Genomic DNA, 24,375 nt, shown 5'->3' with positions numbered 1-24,375 from the left:
GTTTCTACTCTGCCATCTTGACTCCACCCCCATGTTGTCTCTTTTGATTGAAACTAGTGCTACCCTGATTATTCGTTATGCTGTTTGAGGTAAATCTGAGCTTTTACGGTGATTGTCAAATTCTACCAGGTCAGATAAGGTTTACAGTAGGGTCTTAATGCCAAATGGGGTATTGTGTACTGCCTGAAGACTACTAGAGCTTACCATAGACTCAACACAAGGATGCTGGTCAGTAGGTGATTCATTATTTGGCCATGGCAAACCAACCATGAAATAAGTAAATAAAGACTGACACCCATATGTGCTTTTATAGAAATGTTAGCAAAATAGTGGAAAAGGGGCCTAGGGCAATCACAAGCACACAAAGTCTTTTTAGATCATCTAGAAATATTAATTTAACTCTTGGTATTCCATCTAAGTATATGATCCTTGTCCAGTGTCCAATGCATTGTCATAATACTGCATGGAGTAAATCATATTGACATGCACAGTGTCACTATACCCAAAATTGGTAAGATATAAGGAAATTGCAACAAAAGGGAAGGATAATTCACAGGATTATCACTGAGAAGCAAATGTAAGATTTGGTTCCATAATGTACCCACAATATATCATTTCATCGGTCCCTTGTTTATTTTGACTTACAGTAATCATAATGAGCATAAACCCAAAAGACTAACATAAAGCCAGTTGTAGATACACCGATTTCTGGTATAGAAAATGAAGACCCCAATAAAACCCTCCCACTCAGATTAAAACACACACTGATACTCAGTGACTTCAGGGCAAAGATAAGCATAGGAGAATATGGTAAAAATTGTGTTGAAAACTTGATTCATAATTAAGAAATGAATGAGACTTACATATTACAGAGAAACTTCAAGCCTCTAAATCAGGAATAAGTCCTTCAAGAAGATAACTGGAAGATAATGGAAATGATGCGAATTGAACTTCAGGAAAGAAAAACATGGTTAAACTTTTTTTTTTGGAAGGTATTTTTACTTCATTGGAATAGGACACTGCTGGAGAGAAAACTCCCTTTATCAATGTATATCAGGAAAAACCTTGGGGCATAGAGTTGTCCACATTCAGTTAGTATTTCAGGTTTTGTTCATTGGAATTTGAACTTAGATGCGGATGACAAATCTCAATCTTTTCTCCCTGATCCTTGCTGCTTCTTTCATTATCCTTTTCTACTATATGTGTGTGTGTGTGTGTATGTATACACACACATATCTACAAATATACATATATGTGTATATTTTTGAAATGATATTCTATAATAAATGAGTGTTTCTCTAGACTGTTGCATCTTTTAAAGTATTTGATGGCTGAGATTCTGTTTCTGTGTTGCTAATTTTTGTCTTTTTTGACTTATGGTACTGACTGCTTTAGATTATTGTAACATCTATAGAAAAGAGTGATAATTTAAGTAAATATTTTTTCCTTTATCCATTTTTTTATTTTTCACAATTAGTAGCCTCTATGAATAACTCTTGTCAGAGCTTTTGTAATTATAAAATATTTTTATCTTTTAAAAAAAATTGGGAGTAGAAACAGGATTTCCACGGGGCTCTGGATTCCATCTCCCCCAATTCATGTAAAAGGGGACTCTGAACAAACCTTGGAGCTAGAGAACCCACAAAATGACACAGAGAAGCTAACCTCCCACTGAGGACAGCCCAGGAATAAGCCAGCACAGCATTCTGGGAACCAAGACCAGCCCCACATGAGCCAGAGGTTTTAGCCCCAGGGCGGGCCTGATGAACCACCGACTGGAGGGACTTCAGATCACCAGCTGTGGCGGTTTCCAGAATTATCAACCCATAGATGCCAAGGACAAAGTGAGAGGTCAGTGCAGTGTGGACTTTGGGATCTAGTAGTTTGGAATGAGTTGGCCTTTGCCCCCAGGGCAAGAAGTTGCTGAGGTGCCATGGCCGTGCAACCACCCCTACATGGCAGCTTCAGCTCTTGGCCTGCAGACTGTAGGGGAAGAAAGTGACCAGACCGAGCGGTAATCACTCTTGCTTTAACTTGCTTGGATCTGAATTGCAGTCTAGGGTGGAGGTCCTAGGTTGTGTGACCATCTTGCCAGAGTGTGTGGAGGCTTCAGAGAGGGCACCCAACTAATATCTTTGGCAGCTGAGAAAACTCCAGGGTTTGGGATGAAGCTCCCCTATCTGGTGGCAGAGTCCTACTGTGGCAAAAAGCCCAAAAGTCAAGTAATTGAGTGGCAATGTGAGCAGGCAAAGGAAGAAAAACAAATAGAACAATCCAACTTTGCACTCCTATTTTGAGAACAAAAAGGATCAAAGCATGGAACAGGAGGAAGACAGTGAAGTCAGAACTCCTGCACCAAAAGCTTCCAAGAAAAATACGAGCTGGTTACAGGCCATAGAGGACCATAAGAAGCAAAGAAGAGAAGTGAAATGAGAGTCAACAGCTTGCCTGAGGAAAATAACACCTTAAAAAATAGACTAACTCATATGGCAAAAGAAGCTCAAAAAGGCAATGAGTAGAAGAATGCCTTAAAAGCCAAATTTGCCAGATGGAAAAAGAATCTCAAAAGCTCACTGGGGAGAATCATTCCTTCTCAATTCGATTGGAGCAAATGGAAGCTAGTGACTTTATGAGAAATCAAGATGTTGTTAAACAGCTCCAAACAAATGAAAGAATAGAAGGCAATGTGAAATATCTCATGGGAAAAACCACTGACCTGGAAAATAGATCCAGGAGAGATAATTTAAAAATCATTGGACTGCCTGAATGCCATGATCAAAGAAAGAAGCTAGATATCATCCTCCAAGAAATTCTCAAGGAAAATTGCCCAGATGTTTTAGAACCAGAGGGCAAAATAGAGGTTGAAAGAATCCTCCAATCACCTCCTGAAAAAGATCCCAAAAGGAAAATTCGTAGGAATAATATAGCCAGGTTCTGAAATTCCAAGATCAAGGAGAGAATATTACAAGCAGCCAGGAAGAAACAATTTGAATACTGTGGAAACACAATCAGGATAACACAGGATCTGGCAGCTTCTACACTGAGGGATCAAGGGGCTTGGAATATGATATTCTGGAGGTCAAAGGAGCTGGTATTAAAACCAAGGATCACCTACTGAGCAAAACCAAGTATCATGTCTCAGGGGAAAATATGGTCATTATGTGGAACAGAGGAATTCCAAGCATTCTTGGTGAAAAAAAAAACAGAGTTGAATAGCAAATTTGACATTCAGATACAAGCAGTCAGAGAAGCATGAGAACGTAATCAGGGAAAAGAAATCATAAGCAACCTATCAAAATTTAACTATTTATATCCCTACATGGAAAAACACCAATTGTAACTTATAAACCTATTCTCAGTATGAGAATAGTTGAAGAGAATATATATATATATACATATACATATACATATACATATATAGGTGGGTATATGGGGATATGAATACACATGTGAATGTGTGTATATATGTATACAGGTATACATAGAGGACACAGGACCAATTGAATAGGAAGGGATGATACTTAAAAGGTGATATTAAGAGGTAAGAGATAACAAGAAGAGATGGGGAGAGAAAGAATGGGGTAAACTATCTCATATAGGATAGGCAAAGGAAAACTGTTACAATGGAGGGGAAGTACAGGAAGGCAAAAAGCCAAAAATTTATTCTGATTGAATTGGGCTCAAGGAGGGAATGGCATACACACTAAATAGGGTATCTCACCCTACAGGAGAGTAGGGTGGAAGGAGATGAGAGGGGGAATGATGGAAGGGAGGGCAGACTTGGGGAGAGGGAATTTGGAAGCACCCACTTTTGAAAAGGGACAGGATCAAAGTAGAGAATAGAACAAGTGGGAGATGGGATAGGAGGGAGGGAAATACAGTCAGTCTTTTACAATATATCTTCTGGGTTTTTTATACCTACTATTAATGTTTTGCATACCTACACATGTACAACCTATACTGAATTGCTTATCTTTCCAATCAATTTGTTTGACAAGGGAGGAAGGAAATGAATCTGGAATCCAAAGTTTTAAAATCAAATTTTTAAATATATATGCTTTTATTAATATTATTTTACATGTAATTGGGAAATAAGATATACAGGCACTGGGGCATAGTGATCCACCGTGCTCTACTGGAAAAATCAAAGGGGGTATGGGAGAATATATGGGAAAGAGCATATTGGATCAGGGGATATCCTGTGAGACCACTATTTTGGGTCAGTGGTAGGGGAAATATGGGAAAAAAAATTGTAACTCAAAATCTGGCAGAAATGAATGATGTAAACCAGAAGTTAATAAAGCATTTGGGAAAAAAAGGCAAAACAAACAAAAAAAAACTTTTATAGAATTTTTAATCATTTTTTAATCCTCTTAGCATGATCTTTCTTCTAATTAGATACTGATTTTGACCTGTGCTATAGAGTTAATTATTTGCCTAAACAGACATCTGGCTTAGAAATGACTCTTGCATGTGTAACTGGTTATTTTATATATGTTAAGGAACAGTTATACAGTCAACATGCAATAATGAAAAGAGGCTGATATCTTAATCAGGAAAGTTAAGAAACTAGATTTAAATCTTCCCCCTGATAATTTCTACATGTAGTTTTAGGCATGTTACTTAACCTTGATGGGTCTTAATTTCTTAATCTGTCAAATCTGGAGTTAAATTTGATGGCTCTGATGTCCCTTTCAGTACTGATTCTTTTTTATGAGCAATATCATATTAGCATACAGTGAATATAAGTGGTATTGGAGAACATGCCTCAAGTCCCAAACTACACTGTGACAAAAAGCCAACTTTCTATATTTTTCTCCTAATGATGATGTGTAGAAGTGAGTCATAGCTTACCATGATTTCTGGAGACTCAAAACTGTATGTGAGATAAATGGTTATGTTGCGTCTATGTGAATTATGGCATACTTCCAACAATAATTTGCACGTAAGTGATATAAAAGATATCAATCAAGACATTGATGATCAGAAAAGGAGATTGTCCAGATGAATAGCAAGGTGAAGGCACAATAAATGAATAACTCAAGTGCTATATTAGTCCCAACAAAATGTTAAGATTCAAAGAAAAGTTCCATTATACTGGGTAGACACCCTAGGAAAATTTATGGAGAACTGTGGACAAACATCACATAGATATGATCACACAGAATGAGAACATGTGGTTACATTGCAACTTGAATCATTTGAAGTAGTAGGTGATTTGAAATAGTAATATTTAACATCTTTAAAAGATGATTACCAAAGTGTATAATAAAGTTATAATTAATTAATCCATAGACCACAGCACTGTACTTTATCCACAAGCTATTCCTGAAAACTTTTACTCCATTCAAAAGTGTAGCCATTGATAGTAAAAGATAATTTATCTGAAATGCTTGGCAAATATTAAACCCTATATGAATGCGATCATCTGGTAGTAGTCATTGGAGTCATATTCATAGTTGTAGTCATAATTGTAGTCATAGAAGTAGTAGTAATCCTACTCTTAACTGTCCAACTTTATTTTTAACTACTTTTTAATCTGGAATCTATAATCCAGTCAGGCTGTTCTCCTCCCTAATTCACATATTACACATTCATTCTACCATTAGTCCAAGCCCTACTTTTCCTATATATAAGAGAATTACAGAATAATAGAATTGGTAGATACCTCAGAAGTCATGGACTATCAGTCATAAAGCTCAAAAGGACCTTATAAATCCTCTTGTAAAATGACATGGTTTTAAAGATGAGGAGACTGAGGCCAAAGCGGTTTAATGCTTTGCCTCGGGTCCCAATAGTAGTAAATAATGGTGTTGGAATTGGTCTTTTGAATTGATCTTTCCCCCCCCATACAATGCTATGTCCAATGGGATCTACTCTGACTCAAAACTAGGCAGAACTATTCCTTCTACACAGCACTAAGTTGTCATCAAGCCTCTATTTGAAGGTTTTCAGCGATGAGAGCTCAGTATTTCCCAAGTTATCCATTTTTTTTTTGCTTTTGAATATTTATAATCATTAGAAAGGTTTTATTTAAAGAGAGCCAAAATATTTTCCATGGAAACTTCCACTAATTTTATCTATCTTTTTTTTTCCTCCCAAGTACAGTAGTCTACAGAATACTTATACATTTTTAAGTTCCTCTAGCACCGCGTCCAAATCACATAGTTTAGCACTTGATTATACTATGGAATTTTGTTCTCTAATTGTGAGTATGTTTATCTTGCCTCTTCAATGAGACTGTAAATTTCTCATGAGCAGAAATTATGCCTTTTCTTTTTGCATTTATCATAACCCTGATATAGTAGCTGACTTTCAAAAATTCTTTTAGATTGTTTTATTTGCATAGAACTCTGGAACCAATGAAATAAACAAAAAACAAGATTTGCACTGAAAGAGACCATAGAACTTTGCTTAAATATTAGTGCTAGGATGCTGCTTATGATCAAATGGAGAAGTCACATTACCTTCTCACTTCTAAATTCTACTTGTATAGGACAGAACCAATAATGGATTAAATTGTTATATATCTATATCTACATATCTTTCTGTCGTCTATATTTCATAGGGCCATATCTCTGAAAATACCTCTTTCAATATATCATCAATGTACATCAATAGCTCTATGATATTATCAATGTGAGTATTCCCTCTTTTGGTATAGATCGTAACTTCTTTATGTTTTATTCTTTATGTTATAAAGATATATATAATATATAAATATATAAAGATACATATATAAATATATATTTAATATATATAAATATATATATAAAAATATATAAAGATATATATATATATAAAGATATTCTTTATATCTCATGTGATTATTGTGGATTTTTTTTTTGTAGATTACTACAGAGAAGTATGCTTCACGCCGGAGGCCTTCTTCTTGTTTTTCAACATTCCTTGGGTTCCAGCAGAGCATTTCAGCTGCCATCTGTTATTTCTTACCCTCCCAACATGACTGACCCATCTCATTTGCTGATCACATATTTCTTTAATTATATCCCTTATGTCACTTCTTGCATGTTGCATAAAACTTGTGATAATCCCAAAGTGGTCCCTAGTGTCCAAACCCATCTTTTGAACACATATTGTTCACCTGGTGATTCTATAGATACACTGATCTTGAAAGACCACAATCTCCCAAGAATTAAAATTGCATGGGTCCTAGTTGAATAAGTTAGACTTTCTGTAAGAATCATAGGTTCACAGCATTAGCCCTCAGAGAGTATTTAGTTCTATCTCAAAATCATAATAGTTTGAAAGGACTTCTAAGATTATCAAGTCTAATCCATACCTGAACAGATGAAAAAGTATCACATGTAACCTTTGCTGGAAGAACTCTAGGTAATTGAGAAACCATTATCACCCTAGGAAGCCTATTTCACTTTTTCACAATGCAAATTTTGGAGTTTTCCCTAAGCTTAATTTTGCCACTTTGGAGTTGTTTTTCATTGTTTTCAGTTCTCACTTCTGGGGGTGAATAGGAATAAATCTAATTCTTTTTTCCCTATGATGGCCATTCAAGCATTTGAAGATAGTTTTTGTATCATGCCGGCCCCTATTTCCTCCCCCACAGGTCCTTTCTTTTCCAGGCTAATCATTCTCAACTCCTTCATATGAATTTGAGATGCATTTTGATGCAGAGTATAGAATGAGGGAGGTTGTTGCTCTATTATACTCTTTCCTGCTGAGCCCCCATCTGGAATATTGTGTTCAGTTCCAGTTGCCACATTTTAGGAAAGACATTGACAAAGTGGCAAATCCAGATGAGAATGAGAATGGGAAGAGAACTGGAAACTAGTATATGAGGATCATTTGAAGGATATTTGTATGATTAAGCTAGAGAAGACTCAGGAGAGAGGAGGGACTAGACTATTAAAACAGTTGTCATGTTATTAACTTGGCTTATTTTGCCTTAGAGGAAAGAACAAGGAATAATATCTGGTTGTTCCTGATGGACAGAAACACTCTATGTAGAGAAAAACCTTCTAACACATAGAGTTTACAATGAAGTGTGAAGAGCTATCTTGGTAGGATATACTCATCATTGAAAGTCTTTAAATTGGAAGCAGGATAGCTATTAGTACTGCTAAAGAGGAGATTCCCGAGTAGGTATGGATTACAGAGGTCATTGATATCTTGGGGGCTCCTTCAAACCAGATATTGTTACTAATACATAATGATAAAACCCCTCATTTTCTTTATCACTGTCCTTTATGCATTCTGAAGTTTGCCAATTTACTTCCTATATTGTGGCAACCAAATTCAGTCGAAGATATTAGATGTGGTCTGATCAGGTATGCACTGACTTCATTCCAGACACTCTGCCTCTGTAATTTTTAGCTCAAGATCATTTGTAGCACTTTTGTCTTCCTCTTCAGATTTTTGATTCACATTGAGTTTACAGGGTACGAATATTGGAAGGACTTCTACAACATAAACTGTTGTCAAGTCACATTTATTAGCATAATTATCATTCTAATTTTGTATTTATGTAGTTAGTGACCTTTTTTAACCTAAATGTAAAACTTTATAATTATCTACATTAATAGAACTTAGTTAATTTCCTTCCACAATACTGTTTTCTTCCATTTCCCTCCACCACTGTATTCTTTTTTTTTCTTTCAGACATGAGGTTTGAATATATCATCAAGGAATTTTCCCATCACTGCTTCACATAAGATACTTCCTCATCATTACTCCATGTACCATCCTCTCACATCTCACCTAGGCAGCATGGCTTGTGTTTAACATGATGAATGGAATGAGGAGCTTATTTTTTTCACAGCCAAGTCCAGGATGATGTATTGGGAGAGGGAATCAAACTCACAAGGCAGCATGAGCCTGTCTTCCCACTTATTTGTTTATCCTAATTGGTATTTTTTTATGTCTCTGTCCCCTTAAATGAGATCCAGGCTTTATTAGATCTTATGTGAAATACTTCAGACTCTTCCAATGCAGTTGAGGACAGGGAAATAAGGAACTGAAGACAGAGATTTCCTATAGATATCAAAACTAGGCAGTTATCTTGTCAGGGATATAATACTGGAATGTGAAATATGCAATTCAGGAGTGATGCTCAGTATTGGTTTTAGCTATAAATTGAGATTGGAAATGCACAAAAGCTCTGGTTCACTAGGTTGTCATAATATTTGAATTTCTTCCTTTGAAAATCTATTTCTTTTAGTTAAGGTATTGAATATTTGTGTCCCTTATTAAATACAAGTAGTAATAGTTCACCTTTCTACTGTACGTTACGACTTCCCTCATCGTCTCTCCAATCCCCATCAACAAACTTTAGAGTCAGGTAGCTTAAGAAGGGTAATCTTCATAATACATTTGAGGAGACTGAGGCTCAGAGAAGTAAATCAACTTGCCCATGGTCACACTGTATTAGTAATATTCAGGCCTGGATTGAAATCTAGGTGTCCTTACTGCAAGTCTAGGGTTCTTTCTTCTGTACTATGCTATCTTTCCAGAAGAATAAACATAGGAATTGTACCAGGTATCATAGTATATTAATATGTTGTCACCTCCTGACATATATCTGAAACAATGTAAGTAAATAGGGAATTAATTATTGATATAAATAGGGTCTACAGAAAAAAGAAGGCAAAAGTCTACAACTGGAAACCCTGAGTAGGTGGGAAGCATCATAAGTTAGGTAGAGAGGTGGCATCCTACTGTATTTAAGTTTAGAAAAAAAAATTGAGATAAAAAATCTTTTCTCAGATTCATATCCGCTAAGAGACTGTGAGAAAGTCATTGAACATTTTAGCCTCAGTTTTTTCATTTGAAAAATGATAACCATGGCAGTGCCTACTTCATAGAATTTTTGTGTGGATCAAATGAGATAATATATGTAAAACACTTTGTAAACTTTGAAGTTAAATGTAAACATTAACTATGTCACAATCATTGCTATTTACTGTTGCTGCTGCTGCTACTGCTACTACTGCCATTGTTGTTGTTATTTTATTACTATACTGCACCTAATACATGTTTAATGATTTTTAAAGCTGAGAGGTACTGTGCTTGAGAGATACTGGATAGGGTAGAGAAGAAAAAATGGAAAGAAAAGAGGCCACAGAAAGAATTGGAAAGTTACTAAAGACCAAATTAAGAAGTTTGTGCATCAGTGCATCAGTGCCCCGATGTTTCCATGATACCTGCAGCATTTGCGATTTTCCTTTTCTGTCATGTTAGCCAATCTGATAAATGTGAGGTGTTACCTCAGAATTGTTTCAATTTGCATTTCTCTAATCAGTAATTTTAGGGTATATATTTCATGTGACTATTAATAGTTTTTATTTCTCCTGAAAACTACCTGTTCATATTTTTTGTCCATTTATCAAAAAAGGAATGGCTCTTATTTTTCTTAATTTGATTCAGTTCTTTATATATTTGAGAAATGAGGCCTTTATTTAGAAAAACTTGGTGTATGTTTATATTGCTTCATTTTTATGGTAAGATTTATCAACATATAGTTTCCTCTTTTAATTAGGTCTGTTTTTTCTTTTGCTTTGTTTGAGATCATGATTGCCATCCCTGCTTATTTTTTCTTCTTTCCTTTCCTCCTCTTCTACCCCCTCCCCTTCCCTTTGTAATGGCAAGCAAACAAGTAGCAAACAAACATCCATTCCTATTAAAACATTAGAAAGTATAGGAATAAATGGAGCCTTCCTTAAAATAATAGGTAGCATCTATTTAAAGCCATCACCAAGTATTATATGTAAAGGGAGAAGCTAGAAGCATTTCCCATAAGATCAGGGGTGAAACAAAGGTGTCCACTATCAACCCTCTATTCAATCTGGTACTAGAAATGTTAGCAGTAGCAATTAGAGAAGAAAAAAGAAATCAAAGCAATAAAATCAGGCAAAGAAGAGACCAAGCTATCACTCTTTGCAGATGATATGATGATATACTTAGTGAATCTAGAGAATCAAGTAAAAAAAAACTACTTGAGACAATAAATAAATTTGGCAAAATTGCAGAATATAAAATAAACCCACAAAAATCCTTGGTATTCCTATATACTTCCAATGAAATTCAACAGAAAGAGATAGAAAGAGAAATGCCATTGAAAGTTACTGTAGACATTATAAAATATTTGGGAATCTACCTGCCAAAACAAACCCAGGACCTATATGACCACAACTACAAAACACTTTTCACACAAATAAAGTCAGATCTAAGTAATTGAAAAAGTATCAATTGTTCATGGCTGGGTTGAGCTAATGTAATAAAATGACAATTTTACTTAAATTAAATTATATATTTAGTGCCATACCAATTAATTTACCAAAAAACTACTTTATAGAATTAGAAAAAATAGTAACAAAATTCATTTGGAAGAATAAACTGTCCAGAATATCAAGGGAATTAATGAAAAGAAATGCTAGGGAAGGTGGACTAGCTATACCAGATTTCTATCTCTATTATAAAGCAGCAGTCATCAAAACTACTTAGTACTGGCTGAGGAATAGAAAAGTGGACCAATGGAATACATTAGGCACACGAGATTCAGAAATCAACAACTATAGTAAACTATTGTTTGATAAACCCCAAGACCCTAGTTTTTGGGATAAGAACTCACTATTTGACAAAAACTGCTGGGAAAACTGGAATATAGTATGGCAGAAACTGGGCATAGACCATTATCTAACACCATATACCAAAATCAAGTGTAAATGGGTGCATGATCTAGGTATAAAGGTTGATACTGTAAGCAGCCTCATCAAACAAGTAATAGTTTACCTGTCAGATTTGTGGAGAGGGAAAGACTTTATGAATAAACAAGTATTAGAGAACATTATAAAATGTAAAATGGATAATTTTGACTACATGAAATTGAAAAGCTTCTGTATAAACAAAGCCAATGTAACCAAGATTAACAGGGAGGTGGGAAATTGGGAAAGAATCTTTACAAACTATGTCTCTGAAAAGGACTCATTTCTAAAATATACAGAGAATTGAGTCAAATTTATAAGTATACAAGTCATTCCCTGATTGATAAATGGTCAAAGGTTATGTACAGGCAATTTTCAGAGAAAGAAATTAAAGATATCTATAAGCACATGAAGAAATATTCTAAATCACTATTGATTAGAGAAATGCAAATCAAAACAACTCTAAGGTACCACATCTTACCAGTCAGATTGGCTAAGATGACAAAACAGGAAAATGACAAATGCTGGAGAGGATGTGGGCAAATTGGAACACTAATGCATTGCTGGTGGATTTGTGAACTGATTCAGCCTTTCTGGAGAGCAATCTGGAATTATGCCAAAAGGGCATTAAATACTTTCATATCCTTTGATCCAGCAATACCACTCCTAGGGTTATATCCCAAAGAGATTATAGAAGTGGGAGGAAGACCCATATGTACAAAAATATTTATAGCAGCTCTTTTAGTTGTGGCAAAGAATTGGAAATTAAGGGGGTGCCCATCAATTGGGGAATGGCTGAACAAGTTGTGGTATATGCATGTTATAGAATACTATTGTGCTACAAGAAACGAGGAGCAGATGGACTTCATATTTACTTGGAGAGGCTTACACAAACTGATGCTGAGTGAGAAGAGTAGAACCAGGAGAAATTTGTACACAATTACAGACACAATATGTGTGATGACCAATTTTGATAGACTGGACTCTTCTCAGCAATGCAGTGATGTAAGTCAATCCCAAAAGACTCATGATGGAGAAATGTGTATATCCCAAGTAAGAACTAGAAAGAACTGAGTTTATATATCCAGATGGAAGCAAAATACCTGATCTTTTTCCTTTTCTCGTTTGGTTTTATGTCATCTTTACCATTTTTCATTCCATCTGATACAATCCATCTTTATAACCTGACTAATGTATAATGTGAATGTATTTACAGATCCTATATGGGGAGGGGAGGGGACAAAATGTGAAACTCAAGGAATGGTGGAATTGAATCCTGTAAACTAAAAGTAAACAAACAAATTAATTTTGAAAAATTAAAAAAGAGAAATATTTGAAAGTGTTCTATTTCATTAAATATCCATTTTCCCCTAAAGAATTATACCCAGTTTTTCTGCATAAGTCTTTCTTGGATTTAACTTTAGCTCCTTTGCCTTCCAGAATATGATATTTCCAGGTCTCTTATTTTTCCAGTGCTCCCTTTTCCCCCCATTCTTTTGACTTTTTTATTATTTACTAATTTTATTTATTTGTTGTTTATTAATTTTTATTGTTTACTAATGTCCCATGGTGTCATTAGCTTCAATTTATACAATTCTAATTTTTAAGACATTCTTTTCTTCAGTGAGCTTTTGTATCTCCTTTTCCATTTAGCAAATTGGTCTTTTCATCAGGAATGCTCAGAAGTCTTCAATTTCATTGATTATTCATTTTCCTCCTGAAGGACTATTTTTAGTTTTGCTTGATAAGGTATTATTGGTTGTAATCCTATCTGTTTTTTATTCTGGAATATGATATTCTGAGCAATTCAGTCCTTTAATGTGGAAGCTGCTAAATCTTGTGTGATCCTTATTTTCTCTCCACATAATTGGCTGGGGTCCATTTAAAATTTTTCTTTGAGGCTTTGATTATTGCTGTTTTCATATTCTTGTCTTCATTTGTAATCAATGTCATGTGGCATTCCAACTTGTGTTTCTTTGTTTTTTCTGAGTATACTATTTCATTCACTTATACAGATTCTCATAGGTAAACAATAATCTCATTTCATTGTGTTTTTGTTTTCTTCAGATGAGGTCATTACGCTGATTACTAGTAGAAGTTGTTCATTACTAGAATTGTTAAATGTATAATTATGTACCTTTGTGCTCAGAGGATAATGTGTCATTATTTTGCTTTTCCTGGAGGCAATCATATGGAACCTTTCAACTGGTGTTTTGTTTTCTGTATATAGAAGTTCTGTACTATTTTCTTTAGTTATTTAAGCATTATGATTTAAAAAAAATTAATTTTGTTCTTCTGGGAGACATATGATAATTAAAATGTCTCTGAAACCTAGCTGTTATTGGTAATGCCTTTGGATGGAATATAGATTGTATATTCTTCTCATGTTATTATCATTTTTTTCTTTCCTGCCATATTATCCTCCACTTTATTCCTTTTATATTCTACATATACTAATACATGATGTTAAGGATATGCTGCAATAGAATATTTTTTCTAATACTCTTAATTTAAAATTTTCACTGAAAGCTCTAAATTCTTATGTGTATTACTAATTTCTTCTTTAATGGATTTCATTTCTCTTTTGAACTATTATGTAATTGCTTTTTGCTGTTCCATGCCATATTTGGATTCCAGAGGCTGCTATATTTTATCAAGGATTGCTTCCCTTTCCTTTGTTTTATTCATTTTTTGAAACAACTTTGTATTCTCTTTGAGGATTTAGCTCTCATGCATCATTCTACTTTTAGCATCATCTCTATTAATTTTTACTTGTCTGTTGGGTTTTTAAAAGTATATTTTTCCATTTGATATGTTTGGTAATTTAGATGTTTTCTCTCTGGATTTGTCCCATAACTCATTTTCTAATTCACCCCCCGCCTTTGCTGTTGGGTATATAACTAGGAATGAATTACAAGCCTTCCTCAACCTCTCCTATTATTGGAGGATTGCATTTTCACTGTCTTTTGTCCTGTTGTAACTATCTTCTGGGACATAGAACTTGTTTCATTCCATTTTCCTTTCAGCTTGGTTTAGCCATAAATACTGACCCACCCACCCACTCCCACTCCCTGCCTGAATACCTTCCTTACCCCCTCAGCCCTTTCCTGCTATGGATTGAATAAAACATTTTTTTTTTTGTATAAAAAGTTTGGGAAGAGTGTTTGTTGGCAGAATCTATAAAATTTTGAGAGTCCCTAAGCTAAAATCTACCCTAGGTAGAAGGCAGCATGTTTTCCCTCTTTCTCTTCATATTACTAAGAGACTCTGTCCTCCACATTTTTCTAGGATAGAAGGTGTGAGAAAGCCAGAAATGAGTTCTGCTGGCAATGTTTCTATGTCAGGAAGGAGTTCCAATATATTTCAAGGTACAAGCTTTCAGGTGTATTGTACGTACCTTTCATGGAGCACGGATGCTAAAGACTCATAGAGGAGGGATGCCAGATGAACAGTGTAAAGATTTCCTTAGGTGCTAGTTCATTAGGATTTTTAACCTGGCTGAATTATTGTTTTTTTCCCCCTGTCTATTCAACTGTAATTTCTCTACTTCTAATGCAAAATTGCTTTTTTGGAGGTTATTTGAGAGTTATTGGGGACTGGGTAAAATATCTGGTTGGCTATTTTCTTGCTTTTGCAATACCATTTTTGAAGCTTAGACTTTAGAGGAGTATCCAGCCTCATGTAGGGGGAAAATATTGGACATGGTTTCAGGAAACAAAGCTCAGCTTTGCCATTAGTTTATATGACACTTAGGAAGCTCATTTAACCTTACAGACATTCAATTTATCCATCTGTAAAATGGAGAGTTTTAACACAAATTTAAGTACCTATCCATCCTAACATTTCATGTCCTAAAATTTCTTTTAGCTCTGACATTCTTTGCACCTTTCAGTTATTACTATCTATGCTTCCATGTGACAAGGGACATTTCACCAAATGAGAATATCATCTTGTCTCAAAACTTGTCTATTGAAGTCAAAGGCCAAAGGGACCAACAGAGAAGGAAAATAAAGCTGAGACAATTCACATTTCAGTATCTGCTCCCTGCTGGGTAGGTCTTTGGAAAGCCCCTTTGTACTAAAATTGGGGTTCAGTTAGATTTTGAGTGGCCCTGTCTGCTACATTTCAGCTTGTAGAGATGTAGGGAGGTTACCACAGGCTTTTTACATTACCTTGTCCTCCACAGCCTTTTATTTCAAATTAATTTTGTGAGACACGTAGAAGATGCTGCCTTAGCTCTGTCCTTGGGAAAAGGAGTGCTTTTCTTGATTGAAGAAATATTTTTATAGCCTAAATGTGCAGGTTAAAGTAATTTTTTGACAGGTAAAATACTTGACTGTTGCCCACAGTGAATCCTTTTTCTCCCTTCTCTCCTTTTTTCTGTCCTTTTAATATCTGTCTCTTTATTGCACAGAACTGCCATATTTGTTCATTACTGGCTTTCATGTACTTTTTGGCATCTTTAACACTATTCCCCAGCACTTTTTTTCTTGTTTTTCTCAAGTTAGAGTTTTAAGTAAGGTAAGAATGTGATTTTGCCTGCAAGGCAATACTAACAGCATGCCAGCTGTTCTGCTCAGGGCACAGGTGTCATATTCTGTCATACTATGGGCTGACAATTGCCATTGATTAGGCAAACACTTGGACCAGAGACAAGAGTGTATCTGAAATGGGATCCAAGTGACTTTAACCATAGAAGCTCATCTTTCATTACAGATTCTCAGAATGGGAAGGGAACTCAGAGGTCCTATAAAGTATTCCAGATGTTAAGAGGGATCTCATCTTCCCTTTGATATCACAGACAAATGATAATCTAGGCTCTACTTGAAAACCTCCACTAAAGGAATCCTCCCTACCTTGCAAGGCACAACAGTACACTGTTGAATAATTTCAGTGGTTTGGCATTTGTCATTTACATTGATCTCATGCCCAGAATATGATATGCAGCTGTATGGACAATCCATAAGTCTTTTACATCTGCACATAATCTTCATATTGCAGTTAGACAACGAACTGTATCTAGTATTGAATAGAAAGAAGAAAACAGGTTATATTGCATATGGTAAATTAGAAGATGCTTTAAATGACCCCAATTTTCCCATTGAAATAAAGGCTCATCTTTTTTTAACATGTAAGTGCCTCTATTGATGCTCTATGACCACAAATTACTGAATCTCATAGAGATTAAAAATTAAAGGAGAATTAAAGTTCCTAGTCACCCAAAGAGCCAAAAATAGTATAGTCCAAAGGCATACACAAGATGGTAGTAATGTATCACTAATAAAGAATCACATACTAGAAATAGCAGTAAAGGGTATTATCAAAGGAATGTATACCTGAAAGAAAAAAAAAAAGCAGGTAATCTAGACATGTAGGAATGACTATGAGTGGTATTGTTGTCTACACAATTTTAAAAAGTTGAAAGATATTCTCTAGCACATTAGGTAGACTCCCTATGGAAAGTTTATGGAAGGACATGAACAAGGGAATTCAGATGTTAATCATTTCATAGATCCATTGGAAAGCTGAATTATTCAACATAAAGATTATTCTTGGACCATCCATTATACCCATTACTTTTAGTTCTTTCCTGAATAGTAAAGGGGAATAGGAAGAGATGGAAGGAGAAATATATTTGCAGGAATGGTGATTCAGACAATATGAGTATTGGATCAGGAAACAAGATGTAAAAGTAAGTTCATAGAAATATAGATTTAGACCTAAAATATACCTCAGATACTATCTAATCTAACTCCTTAATTTTACACATGAAGAACTGAGGTTAAACTGAGTGCTAAAAAGTCACCTTGGTAACAAAGTTCTTATAGTTGCAGAACTGAAACATCTATCTAGTTCCTCTGATTTTGAATTATCTTCTCTTTTTTGCCATATAATTGAAATGGTCATTAGGATTCCTTCTAGTTTCGGTATACTCTGATTCTATGCTTTTATAAAGACTGTGTCAGGGGATCTGATACACTTTCCACCCAACTCTGACCTGTGACTCCAAGAAACTGTAGTATATGCAAAAGTCATATACCAGTAAAACAGTTTCAGCAGATAAACTAAACAATGTTGAGGTGAGGCAAACCTCAAACATTTTGTTGAGTTAGGGGGATATTTACCCCAAGCAGAATGGGAAGATGAGAACAGTTTTTTTTTTCTAATGGTGGCTAAAGCAGGTGCTATGGAGGATTTATGACTTGGTCAGACATTTGAAAATGCTAAGATCATCCATTGGCTCTCAAGCAATCACCAAAAGTCTGGACTTTTGTCTGCCACTGGGCTTAGATTACTAGAAGAGAGAGTGAGGCTAATGACTTTGTACAACTTTGCCTCACTTAAATCCAATTCATGTACAAGTCAAGATATTTCCCATGATATCATTGATTCCCTTCAAAAACAAAGGATGAATAATGATAACAATAGCGATCAGGAGATCTCTATTTTTTATTACTCATTCCATCCCCCCAATTCTTTGGTATCTTATAGTAGGTGTCTGAATTCTCCACTCCCACCTCACACTGATGAGTCAGTACTTTCCCGGGAGAGGTCCACTATGCCCCTTCTGACTCAAGTATGCCCCTAAACTCAGGAATTCAGAAATTGATAATTCTTGACAGCAAAACTTGCTATCATCATGAGAAAGCCTGAGATTTTACTAGCCTACATGACCTCATTTGGCAAATGAAATTATCTCTATAGTTGTGACTTCCTCAGAATATGTCTTGGTTATTGAATCATACATTCTCAGAGCCAGAAAGTCTTCAGAGGTCCTTTATTTCTCAGGACTACATGGTTCCTTATTTGAGTCAAAATTCCCATAAGAGAGCCCCTCCCAGTATTATATTGGAATTGTTGTGCTTTTAAATCACCAGTTGTGTCCATTGTCCTCTTGATATCTTGCTCCTGAGACAATTGATTCTTCTTCTAACATTTTGTAAACTCATGGATGATATCATTCTTTGCCTGAAATCTGTCCCACACCCCATAGGTACTCTGGAATTTAAACTTAACAATGCTGCTTCCCTACCTTTGTCATTGCTATGGTATGACAAGTTGGAATAATCTCTGTTTTCATAAAGAAAACTGCCTGAGTCTTAACCACTTTCTCCTTCAAAAGTCACATGACACACATGGCATAGTGGGGTATAGTGGAAACAGTGCTGGACTTGAAGTTTAAAGAATTGTGCTAGAAATCATGCTCTCATTTTTATTGGGTATGTGTTCAAGGATATCCCTTCCACTCTCAGACTTAGTTTCCTCATCTATAAAATGTGGGCAATAAATCATATATGCATTTCCTAATTTAAAATAAATAACAGCTAATATTTGGATATCATTTAAGGTCTACAGAACACTTTTTCTGTATCATCTCATTTAATCTCCCCAATAACCCTGTGATGTAGGTACTTTATTATTCCTATTTTATAGAGAAACAAACTGAGACTGAAAGAGATTAGATAGTGTGCTCAAGGCTGCAAAGCTAGTAGGTGTCTAACTAAGGTGAAGGCGGATCTTCCTGACTCCAGGACCAGTTCCTTACATCCATTATGTCATCTACCAGCCCATCTATCTCATAAAATTTCTGGAAGAAAAATAAAAGTGTTTCATAAGCACTATAGAAATGTTAATTATGATGTTTTTTGCTTTTTTTTGAGGGTAATTGGGGTTAAGTGACTTTACTAGGGTCACATGGCTAGTTTTCGTGTTAAGTGTCTGAGGCCGGATTTGAACTCAGGTCCTCCTGACTCCAGGGCTGGTGCTCCACTCACTGCACCACCTAGCCTCCCTAATGTTAATTATCATTATCATTGTTGATGAAGTAGGGACCAAGTATTTCACTCCCTATTATATACCTGAGGAAAATGAGGACCAGAGAGACTATAGAGTCTAGAACTGGAATAAAAGAAAAAATTTCTTCCAAGACTCTTTTCTCCAGGTGAGAAAATTGAGATATGAAGAGGTTAAGAGAAAATATCTGGAGTACATGGGCCATTGGAAATCTGAGAACCTCTGGAGGCAGATCCATACTCCCACTCCCCTCAGTGTTCCACATGCCTGAGGCTGTATTCCTAGGGTAACAGCTGTAGTATAAATAATGCTAGAAGCTGACTCAGCAGACCTGTGTTTGGGTCTCTGTTCTGTAAACTGCTTGGAGTATGACTTTGGACAAGTCACTTCCCCCTTTCTGATCCTCAATTTCGTTATTTGTAAACTGGGAATGATAAGCCCTGCCCTGCCTACCTCATTTGGTGATCATGAAGGGAATGTTGTAAAGTAGATCCTACTGTTTCCCTGGGCTACATGCAAGGAAGAAGAATGCACACTTGATCACCCACAAGAAGAAACACACTTGCTTTTGTTGAATCAATCTAGGGGCAGGGTAGAGACATGCTTTGAAAAATGAAGTTCTCTGTCATTAACTTTCAGTCAAGCATCACATAAGGGAACTTTTGCATCAGATGCTGTGATAGGACCTTGAGGGGGGATGCCTGGGATGGAAGAGTCAGGTACTCTTACAAGATGGAGCAGATGGCTCCTCCACAGAGATCTAAATAAAGCCGTGATGGTGTCAGCCCTGTAAACATAGCACATCTGAACCTTATTCTTATGAATAAAATGTGTTTCTGAAGAGCTGTGCATAAATTAACCCCATTCCCCAACCTCCAAACCCAAAATTAAATGAGCAGCAGAAAGGACCCTGGGCAAAAAATATGACATAAGCTTTTCTCACTGGCTGCATAGCTATGGGCAAGCAATCTAATGTCTCTGAGCCATATTTTCCTTATCTGAAAAATGGGGATAATAACACTTGTGCTGCCACCTTTACAGGAGTATCAGGAGACTCATTTTTAAAAATCATCTATAAGTGGTTATAAACTAAAAAGTGCCACATACATACAAACTATCTTCCTCCTCCATTATCTATTTTTATTCCTCTTGTATCTTCAATGGGAAATGACATTTATTATCCTGGGGTAGTCCTGGATTGCAACAATCTCTTCCTAACTGGCCTTTTCCCCTCATTCCCTGTAATCCATTTTCTTAAAACACTATCAATCTGTAACATGGTAGAAGGAGCCCTTGTCAAGGGAATAGGAGACTGTTTCTGACTTATACTGACTCAATTGTCAAATATATGTTGTCAAATGACTTCTGCTCAGTGCCCCACTTCCTTATTTTTAAAATGAAAAGATCAGATTAGGTTCTGAAAATGGGCCCTGTAATATTTTGTTTTTTTTAGTATTTTTATAATTCCATGAATGTTGTTTTATCTTTTTCACAATTGAATTTCAATATAAATGGTTTCTCTGTAATCCTATGGATTTTGTTCTATGAATGAAAAAAAAATATTTTGAGAAGAGATACAAAGACTTCACAATACCACCAATGGAGTCAAAGGAATGAATCATCATGGTTAAAAATTCCTACATTAGATTTTCCCAAAGCTCCTATACAACTTGTATATGCTAGGAAACACTTAAATGATGGTTTTACATTTTGTAGATATGATAAAGGTAATAACTTTCAACCCCTTATTTTAGGTGAACTAGAAACTGAAATCCAGAGAAGTGAGGCAAATTTTCTGAGATCACAAATTTAGGAAGCCCCAAGAGACTGGATTTGAACTCAGGCCCCTTGACTTAACAGTCTGCTTCTCTTTGCACTGTACCCCACTTCTGCCTTTTATATTTAATGTTCTAAATTATTTTCCAACTCTAGCAACATATATCTAGTCATCTAAGGACCCTTCTAGATCTGGCATTGTGGGATTCAATTTGGAGCCAGGGAGTAGATCTGTACCCATGCTCTGTAGGAAGCCTAGCAATACAAGGAAAGCCCTGTAACCTTCATGAATCTCTTCTCTCTGGTCCCTGGGGCAGGGCATGCACCTAATGTAAAGCCTCTTTGGAGATGCAACTGAAAGAACGTTTTGATCTGGCAAGTCAGACTGGTGAGTGCAGTAAAAGGCTGACACGCTTAGAGCAATTAAACAAGAAGCATGATGATTAGAATATTCTCCCATGAGAAAAAAAGCAAAACAATGGGGCAAGAAGGAATCTGAAGATGATTCTGAAGGATGGGAACCATTTCTGCATGGTGAAAGGTGCCAAAGAAGGGGGAAGCAGAAATGTAAACCGCTTTAGGGATATGCCCAAGATAGGTGATAACTGCAAGCCATCAGGAGATTGGGACCTAGAAACTCATATCATTGTTTCCAGTTCACATGCATAAACACACACACACATACGTACATATATATATATATATATATATATACACATGCATACATGCATACAATGTATACAAACAAAACATTTACTATTATGACCCTTAGGTTTGGAAAAAACAATAGAAATCATCTAATCTAATCCTTTTTATTCAATAAGAAGAAACACGTTTACCAAGGTTGAGAGCCTTGCTTAAGGTCATTCAGGTAAGGAATTAGAAGAGCTGTGTTTCACACCCAGGCCTTCTGACTTCATATCCACTCCTTCTCTACCACCTCTAGTTGCTCAGGTAATTTAATGTTCATTTCCACTATCCCACTGCACCTTCAATATCTTTGAATTTTCCATAGAAAATCATCAAAATTCTTTGCCCTGTCATTCAAATTCTTGGCCTCGGTCTACACAATCTTTTCTCCTATGCCTCAGCTACACAAGGCTCTCTTCCAGATTGTCTTTTTATTGGTCATTCCATCTGCATCTCCATCTTTGTGTCTTTGCTTCTCATGCACAGTTCAGAAGGCTTTCCCTCACAGTGATGTTTTGTAGACGAGGACCGCCATTCTACCTGTACGTTCTACCTTACGCATTCTTAACAGTTCATTGCAAGTCTCAAAGCTATCACGATTATCTGAATTCGGTGATTTCTCCCTCCTTAGAATTCATTCCTCTCACACTTCTTCTCTGTATCCAGTGATGTGCTGGCAAATATTTCACAACCAGTTTCCAGAAGGAAAAAAACAACGCACGGAACACCTTTTTCATTTCCATCTTCATTATAGACATTTTGCATCAATTTCTTAAGTTTAGACAATTAACAAAACAATAAATCAATCTCTAAGAGATGTAATTACTAACCCTAAAATTTTAACAGCTGGTTCAGGGTGGCTCCAGCACACCCCCACCTGTATCACATATTTGGCAATTCATTAACAATGAAAGGTTAACATGTGCTATCTTTCTGTGTATGGTTCCATCCTCCCTGTCTAAATTATAATGCCCATAAGGGGCAGAGCCATTTATTATTCATCTTTCTATTCTCCATAATACTTAGCATAAAACTTGCTGAACATAAATAGCTAATTTATCAATTACTGGGATTGATATAGCATTTAGATGTTTTCAAACTGTTTTACATTCATTATTTCATTTGATTTTCATGGCATCTCTGTGAAGTGAGTAGCATTATTTCCTCTTTATAGATGAGGAAGCTGACTATCAGCGAATTTAGGACTTTCCCATGGATACGCAGATATTGTATATTTAAGACAGTATCTGAACTTTGGCCTTCAAGACTCCAAATGCAGAACTATATGTACTATTCCAATCTGCTTTACTATTAACTTAATTCACCCAGTAAATATTTATTGTGCATACACAATATTCCCAGTGTGGTGATAGGTTATATGAGAGATAGCAGAAAAAAAAAGTAACATCCTGAACATCAAGGTATATAGCCTTATTGTAGAGATAAAATAATCACATAGGGAAGGGTTAAAGGATGATAGATATAGATAAGGATGACTTTATAGAAGAGGTAAGACTTGAGATGTACTTCTAAAGTTGACACTCACATTACCTAGTTGGTTTGTGATCACATAGGTGTGGGTATATCCTCCAAATGTGACTGATTTTAGGCTATATTTGTAAAGCTCTTAGCACAATTTCTTGAACATAGCAGGCACTTGATAAATGCTGGTCTTGCCCATCCCTATCGACCATTCCCTGCAACTTTTTCCAATGTCCCTGGTAAGTTCACTATAGAGGGCTATACGTCATGTGTGTCAAGTCTTACGTCATTTTCTCTAGCTTTTTGGATTAATCAATAAGCATTTACTGGGTACCTCCTATGCACCAGACATTGTGCTAGCTATTATTGAGATAAATATCAATAACAAAATGATCCTTACTCACACTATGCTCAAGAGAAGCAAAGAGTCTCATGGTTCATCCAGTAGTTGCCCCCTTCGCTCTTGGCACATTAACACTACCTGCATTTTTTTTCTTAGTACACATTTTATGGCACCTTTACTCTGACTTTTCTCTGTAGTTCTGAGTTTGTTATGTGTCACAGCCCACTCACAACCATTATGCTTCTCTCTATTGCTCTCTGAATGATACTCAGTTTTAATTCTTCATCAATCAGTGTTGGGCAGGGTCAAGGAACTTGTGTCCTTGAGGTCACATGTGGCCCTGTAGGTCCTCAATTATGGCCCTTTGACCAAATCCAACTCTGAAGTTTGGATTTAGTTAAAAGGCTACACTTGAGGACCTAGAGGGCCACATGTGGCCTCAAGGCCACAGGTTCCCCACCCCTGGGACTCGTAGGATATTGATATTAAAGAGATATGCCTTTGCTTTGGAGAGAAGTTTAGAGTCTTTAAAAGAGCCGAGCAATTTCTGATAGGTAATCTAGCCCACCCTCTTCCTCCTGTTTAAATCTGGTATCAATTTGTTACCTGTTT

Source organism: Petaurus breviceps, unplaced genomic scaffold (genome assembly GCF_028583685.1).
Source record: "Petaurus breviceps papuanus isolate PSGF00001 unplaced genomic scaffold, PetGlider_PUasm1.0 90879, whole genome shotgun sequence".
Classification (NCBI taxonomy): Eukaryota; Metazoa; Chordata; class Mammalia; order Diprotodontia; family Petauridae; genus Petaurus; species Petaurus breviceps.
Note: the sequence above shows the minus strand (reverse complement) of the source record.